Source organism: Ambystoma mexicanum, chromosome 14, assembly GCF_040938575.1.
Source record: "Ambystoma mexicanum isolate Mex_15411 chromosome 14, UKY_AmexF1_1, whole genome shotgun sequence".
In the NCBI taxonomy this organism is placed as follows: domain Eukaryota; kingdom Metazoa; phylum Chordata; class Amphibia; order Caudata; family Ambystomatidae; genus Ambystoma; species Ambystoma mexicanum.
Window position 1 is genome coordinate 429,029,614 of NC_090940.1, and position 13,595 is coordinate 429,043,208.

Here is a 13,595-nt window from a genome sequence, read left to right on the forward strand (position 1 = left end):
TGGAATAGAAGGAGCCATAAAAAGAAGAGTGCAAACGCTACTGACCCAACATTGTGCCCTGGGAGGCCCAGGATCTGGAACAGAAGACATTCTGAGAAATAATCCATATTAAAAATAAGTGACGCGCATATGATAGGTGGGTGGGAGGGATATAGGGAGGGGGGGGGGGGCGAGGTATGACCAAAACCTGTACTAGGGAGGAGAGGATTCCCAGGCAGTGATGTGAACGGAATTGAGTGGCCTCTTCACAGACAACCAGGAGAACTCTTGCAGAGGAACAGGCTGGTAAATCGAAGGGGCCTGCAGGAAACAGAGGGTGAAATAGACCGAAGGTAACCCATGTAAACATACGATACAGGATCAGTGAAGGGGGCTAGAGATACTGGAACTAAAATTGGCTCCACTGAAAAATTCAAGCACATTGGGAATCTGGAAAGCTGAAGGGAAATCTACTTTAGTCAACTGTTTTGAAGAGCATTCAAGTTGGGATCAGACTGGTATACTGTTATGCTCAAAACCTATAATAGCAAGATAACGGGCAAGATTAGAAAGGAGTGGTTAATATGATATAAACCCCTATCTCCTGTTAAGTCTCAAAGGAGAAACCCGACTGATAAAGGCAGAAGTATAGGATACTACAACCTCTAAAAAGACATGGTGCAAAAAAAGCATAAACCAATAGAAGCGTGAAGATTTGCTACATGAAATCCTTCCTATAGGGCAACCCACAGAACATTAGTGAGTTGAAGAAGGATTTTCTCACGAATCAGCCATTGAACCACATGGTTTGAGAGAGAGATTGTGCGTGGAACCATTGATGAAAGAGAGTCTTAAACAATTGCTGCGTGCTTTGCAGGACAATATCACTGATGTCCTAAAAACTGACATTTCTACACTGAAAACTGATCTTTCAGATCTGGTAATGGAAAATTAAAAGGAAATCGAGGCAATGGGAGAAAGTGACTCAAAGTGAGACAGCAGTATCAAGGTTGGGTGATCAAATGCCCCGAGCGATCCTAGAAATGAAAAACTTGACTGGGAGCTATGAGACACTACAAAATTGATAGTTCAATCTAGAGAACAGATTCCACAAGGAAAGTCTCCATTTCTGAAAAAGGTTTTGGAAGCTGGCGACATCTGGGGATGCGTGGAGGAGCTCATTGGCCAGCTCTTGAAAAGCACACCAGTACAGAAAGCGAAAATTGATAGGGATTAAGAGGCTGAATAAACCAAACAAACCAAGAGACGTGGTGGTAAAGTTACATTACATTAATGTAAAGGAGGCTATACTACAAGAAGAAAGGAAAATGACAAACATAAAATTTAGGAACAGCTCACTGTAGGTATTCAAGTTTATCACCCAATTGACACTAACCAAGAGAAGAGTGATGAAACCAAACACAAAGGAACTAAATAAAAGGAGTTAAGATATAGATGGAGCCACCTGTTGGGGTTACAGTTTAATGTAGGAGATCAGGTTGTGGATTGCTTTAACATGCAGGAAAGTGCAATGGTCCTGGGACTGGAAATGGAGGAATCTGTTGAATCAACTATTCTGTGAACTTCGAGGGACTAAAACAATCCTGCATGGAGTACCAAAAGTCATAAATAACGACATGGAGGAACAAATATGGCAGTGGGAGGAATCAGTCCGATGCTAACACATTTTTGAGAAATGTATATTGATGGGTTATGTGACGAATCGTGTGATGTCGTCACTTCTCCCCGAGGGGGAGCCCCTTACCATGAGGCCAGGGAGTTGAGTCTGCTACACGATAGTTCCCCTTGGAGTGGTACTCAGCGGGAGAATCTCATGGGGAGGTACCCCCTGTGGTAACACGGATGACTATCCACAGAGAACACAGTATACTCCACCTTTAACTTGTAACCCCTTGTACATGCGTCATGTCACCAAAATCATAAGTAATGGGATAAGGAACAATCTAGTCAACCCAAGGGAGAAGTATAGTATAAATACTGAGACAAGGAAAAGTGTATTCTAGCCAAGGGAGGACTATAGGGCAGGTATTAGGACGAGGAAGAAATGCAGAAGCATGAAGAGCACGCCTGGAACTACTAGTGAACATTATAGTGGTTCCCAAATTCCTACTGGTCAAGTCACGTTCAAAACCGAAGCAGGAAACCGGAAGGAGTTCAGCCCTCCCTGGAGGGAAGTGCAAGCAAGTCAGAGCTGCGGCTGAGAGAAGCAAGGCGGACCAGGACACGAGGCAAGAATGCAATGCGTCCCTCGAGGATCGGAAGTGGAAAGACCCTTCTCCCTACTGGAAAGAACCTGATTTACCTGACGGAGGAAGAGGGACCGCGCGGTCCACGTCGGTAGAGCAGCCCAGGTGGAACCAGCAGCTGTGGAGCCACCATAACTGGAATGAAGTAGCCAAAAGGCACGCCAGGACCAAAGGCAATTTCCAGGTCTGTGTTGCTGATCCAGATAAGAAGTGCTGAGAAGATAGCCCGGAAAAAATACTGTGGGAAATTAATAGGCGAAGCAATACGGGTCTGGGACCCATACTCACAAGACTGGAAACCAAGTCTATATTGGGGAGAGGCATACACATCATAGAAGGAGGCAAAGGGAAGGGAGACATTCCCCCTAGCATTTTGAACTGTACCAATATTCTAAAGAGGCCAGGGGAAAGGACATATTCCCCCTTATAATTTGATAGGTTATTTATGTTGCGCTTAATACCCAGAGGTTTCTAAGCACAGACCCAGGGATCGAACCTGTGTTGCTCCGTGTCGTCTTGCTTCCAAGGTGAGCATGTTGCTGCTGAGCTATCCTCCCCTTGTGTTGTGAACTGTGAACCTAAAGCCAAGAAAGGCCACGGGAAGGGGGTCATTCCGCCTGGATGTATGTGGGGTGCAAAACTGAGAGCCCAGACATCAGCAGAAGGGAGTCCTTCTTCAGAAACCCAATAGTGAAGAAACAACTATGGGCAATAAGGAATGTTGATGTTTGAACTGAGAACTTTACTGCTTTTTAGCATTACAACCAGGAACATTGTTTTGTGCTTTAGGAAAGGGATTGAAACCTGGGGAAGGGAGTCATTCCCTTCGGTAAAGAACCCACCTAACAATTCGACTGTGATCCGTTGTCCAGAAGAGGGGAGCATTCTTCTGGACCAAGAAGATCCACTATCTCTTTAGTTTAAGTTATAAGGGTAAGGGACAGAAGTAGGGTTTTCACACAGGACAGTCATGTCTGCCAACCAGTGCTGTGTAGTCTCGGAGGCGGGCTTCGACCATTTACACAGAATACACCTTTGTGCTATTATCATTTCTGTCGTGCTATTATCATTTCTGTCCAGTAGCACTTAGATAGGCATGGAAGCCAATCAAACATACAGCATAGAATAAATATCGCAAGGAACTTCAGTGAGCAGCATGTGGCTATATATAGACACTTCCTCCCGCCAAAAGTTCAGAAGCTTGGGGCTCGACGATAGCATGTGAATGAAATTTGCAGACCCAGTGTAGCACCTGGGTATCTAGCGTCTTTAGCAGGGTCAACAAGCTAAGATGTGTGGGGCGAGGTACACCTTATGTAAGGTCTTAAATTGTATGAGCTTAAGTCTAGAATTTACAGCACCCTTATGCATACTCGCACATTGTGGCCCATTGCTTCTCGTGAAAGTAAGGCCAGCATCCGCTTCCCATTTTGCTTTGCACCCTAATTCTGCCTTTGGGGTGCCCTGCAAAACTGCCCTATAAATAGAAGAAACTTGGTGTTTCACCTTTGCCGAGTTCAAAGGGTACTGCAATAGTGCTACACTGGGCAGCTCCGCTGGAAAAGATGGGGACCACGCTTCAAAAACCATCTGCATTCGAAAATACTGAAACCTACAGTGGAACTCCCACCCCACCTTCTCTTCAAATTGATCTTTAGTCACAAAAACCCCCATCAGGATACCGATCAAACATGCATCTAATGCCCAAGTCTCCCACTCCTTAGCTACCATCCCAAGTTAGCTCTATGGCCTCTATGTCCCATATCTGAGGGGCATAGGGATGTTCCACTTGTAGTCATTTAAGAACCCTCCTCCACGCATGTACAGTACAGGCAACTGGATCTAATCTACACCCATTTTTCACTTTCAATGACGCCAATGTACCCTGCAGGGTGTGGGGGCCGAACTGAGCACCGCCCGATATGCACATGGAGATAGGATTCAGAACCAGGTACCAAGTAACTAACAAAGTGGAGTTGCGCCGCCAGAAAGTACAATTCCATATCCGGAGCCCCACATCTGCATAGGACCTAATAATAAGCGTGTCCCATTTAACCCGAGCGTTCTTAGGGTGCCACGTTAACCTTCCCATCAGGGTCTTCAGTTCCCCAAGAAAATATACCATTCTCAGCCAGACTGGAATATTTTGAAAAAGATGCAACAATTTCGGCACAGCCACCATCTTGGCTATAGCTATGCGGCCCATCGTCAAAACAGGCAGCGAATACCATCAATCAATTTTACCCCTAAGGGTTTACAGGTAGGCAAAATGGTTCTTGCTCACCAAGGTTTCATATTGCCTTCTGACACACATTCCCAGATACTGTACAGAGTTCTGAACCTATCTATATGATTCTATATCCCAGGGTTCTAGGGTAGCTTCAGGTAAAGGGAACAACATTGATTTGAACCAATTTATCCGAAGACCCGAGAATCTCCCTTATTCTTCCACCTCATTTGTCAGTTGGAACAAGTTAATACTTGGACTCTTCAGATACAAAACCATGTCATCAACATGGAGGGAGACTAGCTCCCTCTCACCACCCAACCCAATGCAAGTCCTCGCTCATGATGGAATTTCCAAAGACGTGCCGCTAGAGGCTCAACTACAATGGCAAAGATCAGAGGCGAGAGCAGGCAACCCTGCTGAGTTCAATGCCCTTCAAAAAAGGTGCCAAGTGCTTTCCGAAGAGTCTCATATGGGCGCTGGCCCCTGCCTATTAAAGCTGTACCACAGCAAGCAATTATTTCGGCAAACCCACCATCCTCAGGACAGAGAACGAATATTACCACGCAACTCCCTTTTCGGTCTCCAATAAGGCTACGACTGCTTGTACCATGGGATCTATTTGCGAGTGGATAGCAAACAACTGTCTCAGATTCAATGACGTAGATCTACCATGAATGAAGCCTGATTAGTACGGATGTGCCAGGAAATCTTTGTATCAAAATTGAGCAGTGAAATTGGCCTATATGAAGCACAGTCGAGAGGGTCTTCGAAATCATTTTAACAACTGCCTCCCAGAGATGAGGAGGGATCGACCCCATACATAATGCCTCCTGACACATATTCAGCATATAACTGGCAAAGTTGGGGCTAAACTCCTTATAAAACTCGGCTGTAATGCTGTTGGGGCCTGGTGCTTTAGACGAAGGTAAGGATCTGATAGCCACCAGGATATCTAACGTAAACAGCATGTTGAGCCTTAACTGAATCCTGACCTAGTTTCAGTAATAATGTCAGTGAGTGTTGCAATATCAATCCGAACTGCGATGCATATAAATCTTCATAGAAGAACATGTGAGAAACCTGAGGCATTTCTCCCAGGCTATTCCCATTCAGGTGGCCAGGGGACGGCCATCGTTCTTGGATCACAATCCTGGGGGTGGACGAGCGAGGAAGGTTCACATGAGCAGGGGGTCCTAGGGGACTATGGGAGACATGCCCTCGGGTGAGACATGGTATTCATCCTGTTCCGATACACCCCTACCCAACATCCCCCCAGTTGTCATGGGATATTGTCAACCGAGCCCCATCATACCCCAATACCTGTCTATAAGGAAAAGGCAAAACCATCAGGGAATACAAAGACCATCCCTAAATTCCAACTTGAGTTTTACCCTTCTTTCCTCGAAACCCACTTTCATCAACCCTACATTCAAACCCCTTTTCCTGACAAAAATCTACATCTTTATCCCTTTTTTGCAGAACACCACATTTCCATTGCCCTATTGAAATACCCAAGGACTGGAATGAAGAAGAGGCAGATGGGAGTCAGAGGATTGCCCATAGGAATCCATGGGCAATGGATTCCTATGGGCAGTCTCCATGTTGTCCCGATAATGGGGTCAGGCAGAGTCGGGGTGGGACAACTACTCACACCTGACTCCAATCAACTAGCTGGAAGTATAAAAGCAGCAGCTAGAAACAGCATTTTGAGCGAGCTGGGGATGCTGAAGGGTGCTGAGACGCCAGAGGTAGACAATTGTTGCCAGAGAAAACATGGAATGCCTGGAGGAGGAAAAACTGCTTAGACACTGGACTGGTGAGCACATGGGAGGCTGCAGTGTGGAGTGGAAGATGTGCCTGCAGGAAGCTAAACCAGGGGCAGCTGGGGTCACCTGTTGGCACCCACATCCGAGCTTCTCTCAGCCAAACCAGAGAGCCCAGGCATTTGATGGGCAGGTTGTTGGACCCTGACCTCAAGCAGAAGATCCCCTTTTTGATACTGATGCTCCCAAACTGTGAGAATGTGTTTTGTGGAGCTGAGGAAGTGCGAGCAAAATATCCATACTTGGAGTCCAAAACTTTAGGCTTTGAAAATTGAGAGGGGTCTGAGCCTGACTGGGTGGGTGGGAATCGCTTGTGCGAACATTGAGGAGAGAGAACCCTAACAACTTTTGGGGAGCAAGGCGAGGAGCGAGACTGAGCCCATGAAGGAGCAGCTTACTGCAGGCAGCAGCTAAATCAAGGGAGAAAGACGGCGAGTCGAGAAGAGTGAACAAGAAGGAAATTGCCTTCAAACGTTTTGACAAGTGATCGTTGTGCTTTTGAAACCTTGAGAACAGCAGCTGTAAGACTAGGAAGTGAAGCCAGAGAATCCGGCATTGTCTGGGTGCGATTCCAGGGGCCCTCCTGCACAACCAGTCGGGTCGGGATGAACAGCCACCGCCATGGTACCGTCCTTGGCTCCAAGATAAAAGCTGCAAGCCGTGAGTTCCACACAGCGGGTGAGTTGGAAGAAACAGTGCAAGGCCGGTCTGGGTTTGAACAGAGGTTGCGAGCACTGACAATATATCCTAAAGAAAACAAGTATAGAAAAGTTTGATGAAAGACGCGAGCAAAAGGAATTGAAAGACCTGCTCCTCCATAAAACGGAGAGGAGCCTCCAAATGGTCAAATAGAGATACTATGAGAAGGGGGACAAAGCGGATAGGATCCTGGCCTGGAGGTTGCGGGAGGTCCAGAGGAGTAGGATGGTGAAGGAGGTGAGGGACAACAGGGGAATACTAGGCTATGACACCCCCCCACATTAGTGAAGCCTTTCGCCGATACTACGAGGCACTATACACCTCGGAATATGATGGAGGTGATGCCCAGATCGGGGAGTTCCTTGACTCCGTACAGATACCGTTCCTTCCCTGGGAGCTGTCAGAGGGGTTGGAGGGCCGGGTTACCGAGGAGGAAGTGGAGAAGGCGATCAGCGGGATGAAGGTGGGGACCACCCCGGGGGAATACGGCTTCTCGGTTTATTTTTACAAGAGGTTTCTCTCCACCCTGTCTCACTACTTGGCGAGGGTTTTCAACTCTGTCCTGGAAGGGGGCACCCTCCCCAATTCCATGATGGGCGCCATCATTGTGGTCCTGCCCAAGGAAGGTAAGGACCCGAGGGAATGCTCGTCATACCGGCCCATATCACTTCTTAACATCGTTGTGAAAATCTTGGCCAAGGTGGTGGGTCGGCGGATGGAAGGGATAAGTCCAAAGCTAGTCCACGGGGATCAAGTTGTCTTCATTAGGGGCAGACAAGGGTCGGACAACATCCGAAAAACGATGGACTTGATTCACTTCACCCAAAACTCAGATCTAGACGCATGCATCCTGTCCCTGGAATCGGAAAAAGCTTTTGATAGAGTTGAGTGGAGATATATGACCCTCCTTCTCCAGCGGTTGGGCTTCGGCTCGCACATCCTGAGTTGGGTGGCCGCCCTCTATAGAGCCCCAACCGCACAGGTCCAGGTGAACGGACTGCTGTCAGAATCCTTTTCCCTCACCCGAGGGACTAGACAGGGCTGCCCCCTTTCCCCATTGTTATGTCCTCGCGATGGAGGCTCTGGCCGTAGCGGTCCGATCCCACTCAGACATTAGGGGTATTCGAAGGGGGGAGGTGGAATTTAAGCTCTCCCTGTTTGCCGATGACATCCTGGCATCTCTGGTGGACCTGGTCACATCGATCCCTCCCCTCCTGTCCCTGGTTAACTCCTTTGGGAGTTTCTCGGGTCTGAAAATTAACACGACCAAGTCGTTCTCCTTCCGATGCGCCGGGAAGACCCGGTACTGGACCCCCTGTCCAGGTTTCATGGGATAGCAGTGAGCAAAAACACCATAAAATACCTGGGCGTCCTCCTCACTAGAGACTTATCAGCACTGGGAACCTCTAACCACGGGCCCATCTTGTCCGATATTAACTCAGATTTGAGGAGATGGGGAAAGATGATTCTCTCTTGGTATGGCCAGATGACGGCAGTCAAAATGAACATACTGCCCCGGCTATTATACCTTTTTACAGCCCTCCCTACCCGGATACCCGCCCAAACCTTCACGGACTTGCATAAGGGGGTCTGAGACTTTATTTGGCAGGTAAGAACCCAGAGGGTTGGAAGGGCCACCCTGACGCTTCCAAGAGAGGAGGGGGGGATTTGGCCTCCCTGACTTCCAGTTGTATTACCAAGCGGCTCAACTACGGGTCCTCCTAGAACACATGAAGGAGGGTCTGCGGACATACTGGTCGTATCTGGAGGACATGGACGTCCACCCCCTCAAGGTCCGAGACCTCCTGTGGGCCCCTCGCAGGTCAATTCCGAAACATGCTCTATCCCACCCAACTCTGGGCGTTCTCTGGGAGATCTGGAGGGAGTGCCCCCGGACAACCCATCTCTCGTCTTGGCCGTCCCCTATGACCTCTCTGTGGGGGCCCCTTCTGAAACTGGGTAGTAGAGGATTTAAACAATCCCAGCGCTGGTCTGACGCGGGCCTGGAATGGGCGGGCCAGTTATTCAGGGAGGGAGAATTCCTGAGCTATGAGGACCTTAGGGATGGTCTGGGGGGCGGTGCTTTATCCATTTTCGAATACCTTCGTCTTAAGGGTATCCTTAACAACCCTGCATGGGGCCCAAACCTGCAGAGACAATTAACTCCTTTCGAGAAACTCCTCGATTCAGCAACCTCCAGAAAGGGCGCGGTATCCTGCATGTACGCTATCCTAAACACCCATAACCTTCAGACTAGGAGAGGCTTTCGGGGGTTTTGGAATGGCCTGGCGGGGCAAGAGATATCAGAGGACGCTTGGGTTCGCATTTTTAGGATATCGTTCCACGGCAATCTCTTCACCTCGGACATGAAACACAACTTTAAAATCTTGCAGGGGTGGCACAGGGATCCGGTGAAACTCTCAAATGTTTACAGGGGTATCACCAGAATGCCCGAGGGGTTGTGGCCAAGCAGGAACTAGAGGCCACATGTGGTGGCTAAGCCTGAAAGTGCAGACCTACTGGGAATCGGTGAAAGGTTGGATAGCGGAGGTAACGGAAGACCCTCTGCCACTCGATCCGGTGACCATGCTGCTGGGCCTCCCTCCGGAGGAGGCGGAACTGCACCGGTACTCAAGAATGGTGAAAAATTTGTTGAGAGCGGGTAGAGTGGCCCTAGCGCAGAGGTGGAAGAGCCCGGAAACACCTTCTAGGGAAGACTGGATGAAAAAACTCAAGAACATGTTCTTGATGTACAAATTGACTGCCTTGGTAAACAATAACTCGGGTTCTTTTCTCGCCGATTGGTATGGGATCCAGCAGACATGGGGATAGGATGTCCATTAATCCCAAGGCCGCGCCCCCGGGTGGTCGGGGCGCGACCATCAACGAGAAGAACTATTCCCAGTGGGGGGATCCCACGACCCGGGGTGATATCTGCCTCAAGCCAGCCATTGAGCTGATCATGTGTCGCATTGAGTCTGATACAGCGGAAATGATATGAAAGTTTGGTCTCCTTGCTATTGTTACGTTGGCGTGGACACAGAGGGGGGTGGGGTGTCAAGTTAGGGGGGGTTTGGGTCTAATGTAATGTTTTGTTTTACAAAATGCTAATAAAAACCAAAGTTTAAAAAAAAAACACAAAAAGATACCCAATTGCAGAATGGTCCGGCACTGCGGGTGTGCCCAGTCGAAGGTCTCTGAATTAGTGTATCTCACAAATGGGAATTTGAGTTGAAATAATGAAGAGAAACGGTGAACGGAAGTGGTCCTGCGAGGGTCTTTGCACAGTCAAAAAGTCTTTGATTCAAGTTAACTGTTGATAAGAATTATAAATGGAACGAAAGGTCCGAGCTCGGCTGAGGGAGGTCCCAAAGCTACAGAGTGTTTGAGTGCAATCCTGAGAAGAAAGTCACTTTAATGTTTGTTTGTCGCATCAATCCCTCTGAAAGAAGAGACTTTGAAAGTCAAAGAGACTTGGGCACGGAAGGCCCTGATGCTAATATTAGTACTACACCCACGTGCTAGAGAAGGCAGAGACTGTGCTAAGCTTGAGTGTGTCGCCTTCTCCCGTGCTGAAAACATGGGGAAGGGAGGACAGCGGTCTGAATAGCCTGAGTTATCATTTCTTGGACACTTCTTTCTTTTACATAACACTGTTTCCCACACAATTTTTAATTAGAGGTAAGGATTGACAGTACGTTTATTAGTGTTGGCCATTTTATTTCGACAAGACATCACTATAACTGCGTTATTTGATTGTTGTAGCTTGCTCCCATTTTTAGACTTAGGATTCGTTGGGCGTTTTTCAAGCCCTTTTTGAAGTTCAATAAACACCCTTGAACTGGCATCACTTGTGTCTGTCGTCTTACTGTTGGTACCATGGTTTCCTTATAGACCTGAACGTCTCAAGTATTCGCTCAGGGTTAGAAACGAGTACTCAGTACATACTGCATCAATGTCAACAATATTCTCCCAGCCCCCCCCCCCCATCCAACCCCTCCGTTTCATCAACTTGGCTAGGTAACAGCCAGGTCTCCTATCCTCCCCATACTTCCTATCCAAGACAGAACGTGGCAGGTATTTCACTTCCCGGTCTGCCTCAGTCCTAAATCGGTCCAGCCCAACTTTAATCACTGTGAACATACCCACTTTTTCATCACACCCTCTTTCTCAACCGTGGACATGGTTTGTCTAATGCACTTCAACACCCCATATTCCAAAGACACGCACCTAAACCGAAGGAACACTTTAAAGGCATGGTCTAGTAAAAAATGTTATTGTCCCTACGGGTCGGCCATGATTTTTTAAGCCTAAGTGGCTCGATTTTAGAAAACTTGCCTATGGACCTTACCCGACTTTTCGTCCATTAAACGCACGCGGAAACAGGCAGTAGGGCGCCGCCATTTTGTGATAATCCTATCACTTGCCGCATCGCCCTGGCTGACCTGCTTCTGCGGCACTAAATCAATTCCCCCGCCCCTGAGCCTGACATTATCCAAACATTCATATTCCCCGCCTCTCTCCGTGACGTTACTGTGCTGCGTAGGCAAACGCGCCCAGTCGTCGTCTACGCGACTTCACACAGAACCCGGAAACCAACACAGACCATCTCACAACAGAGCGCGCCACAATTCGGAATATGAAACTGTACTTTAAAATCAAACAGCAACACGGTACATTTGGTAAAGTACATTTATTTGACATTAAATGTTTAGAGAATATTCAGCAATTGCCATATGAACTCCAAAAGCCATTTATTTTCTTTTATCTGTATCCGCATTGGTACACAGGGTGTTGCTTTTCGTTAAAAGAAGCACTTTGGAAGCATGGTGAACCGCAAGGCTGTTCCATCAACTAGGCACTAGTCCATCGTAAAGGTTGATATGTTGCTTCTAGCCACTAGTACAGCGTAAGGGCATGTGGGCCCTTGGCGATCGTCCCATAAAATTGTCAGTGTGCTCCAGTTGTTCACATGAAGCTGCACGAAGAAACCGTCTGCTGGTGTCTCAAACCGATGACAGTAGCAGAAGGGGAGCAAATACCTGTTATGAAAACAAAAAAATTATAATTAGTCTCGCTAGCCGATCTTCATTTATATTACTCAGTTTCTGATCGGCTGTAATAAATAAAATATTTGCTTGCAAGGATAGTTCAATGGAGTATGTTCGGCTCTAAAATCAATGCGAAAAGTAACTAAATAAATCGAGGCCAACACCCAATGATAAACGACAGTCTACATGCGTGTGGAATATGATTGATATGATATGGCATTTGTAACGCGCCTCTACACAAGTGTTTCAAGGCGCGATGAGGCAGGTGGGGAACAAGGGCAGTCAGACAACGATCCTACTAGGCCAGGTGTCTTTCTGATCGCGCATGATCAGTGAGACCAGTGGACCTGCATGCCCATGTGCCCACTACAAACACGTTTTCCTTGCTTTTCCTAGCTCTTCATTCATTCATTCATTTATTCATGCATCCATTCATTAAATCTTCATTCTGGTATAAAAGCGTCTAAAGATTTACTCACATTATATTTGAAATTTCCATTGTGTCTCTTCGTAATGCAGTCTGTAAAACGGACCGTGCTCTTGACAACGATTTTTCGTATACTGAACTAAAATGAAACTCGGTCTAGTTTCTGAATTTTCTGCCTTATCGTCTCTTACGTTATTGCGCACCCCCTTCAAATGTAGTTCTTTCGGCATGGTCCCTGTCTCAAGGTCAAAAAACAATAGACCCTTATACTACCAGTGCGACTTGTGGGCCTCTTCTGGGCGCGAGCTGAAAATCAAAGCAGCTGTCCTTCCCATTCTTTATTTGCAACATCACGTAGTAAAGGCATCTGTGAGAACTTGAAGTTAAGAATCCCTCTATGTAGTGCGCCTCAATGTGCAAATACGAACTGGCTTCTCTCCCAAATGCCACGGCCCGCTTGGCGCGTTCCAGGGCCCCCAATTTTGTCCCAGTTGTCTGCGAGCTTTGCAGCCCAAATGGGGACATTTAATTTTTGGTGGAAGGTCATGGAAAGTATAAAGTACCACAGGAATTGAGTTAAAAGTGCGATTTATTGTTTGTTTGTTTTATTATTTGCAATACGCAAGCCTCCCCTCCGTTAACAGTGCGCAACAGTGCGCAGCATTTACTTGAGATGAGACATGAGAAAAATATATATATACACATATATGGGGTGAATAGAGAGAATTCAAAGATGACACCCAGCTTGTTCGCCACCCATGATGGTGAAGGTAGGGGTTAGGGTTACAGGTACACTGTACAATAACATTTATTTACAAAAAGACAATCGTATTGCAATTATTTAAACCGGGATTTGTACTTCACAACCAGCTGTGCTTCGGGTGGGCATGGCACAGTTGCAATGTTCGGTGGCAATGGATCACTGCTCTGCACAGAAACGTCCAAAATTCCATATCTGTGCTTCTCTAACACAGCAACAATAAGGCCTTCCACAAAGTCGAACTGCATTTCATCATAGACTGGTTTGATCACCCATTGCTTTCTTCGTTTTGAAAACACCTTAGTGTAGTGAGGCATCCTTACTTTACCCCCAGTCCTAGATTGTTCACGTCCGACATT

The 13,595-nt window shown here is 47.2% G+C and overlaps 1 protein-coding gene across 4 annotated transcripts in view; it reads left to right on the forward strand.

The window, feature by feature from the left end:
• The window catches only part of LIN52 (lin-52 DREAM MuvB core complex component), a 1,138,589-nt gene that overhangs the window by 257,407 nt on the left and 867,587 nt on the right, over window positions 1-13,595 (forward strand). The window lies entirely within an intron of this gene.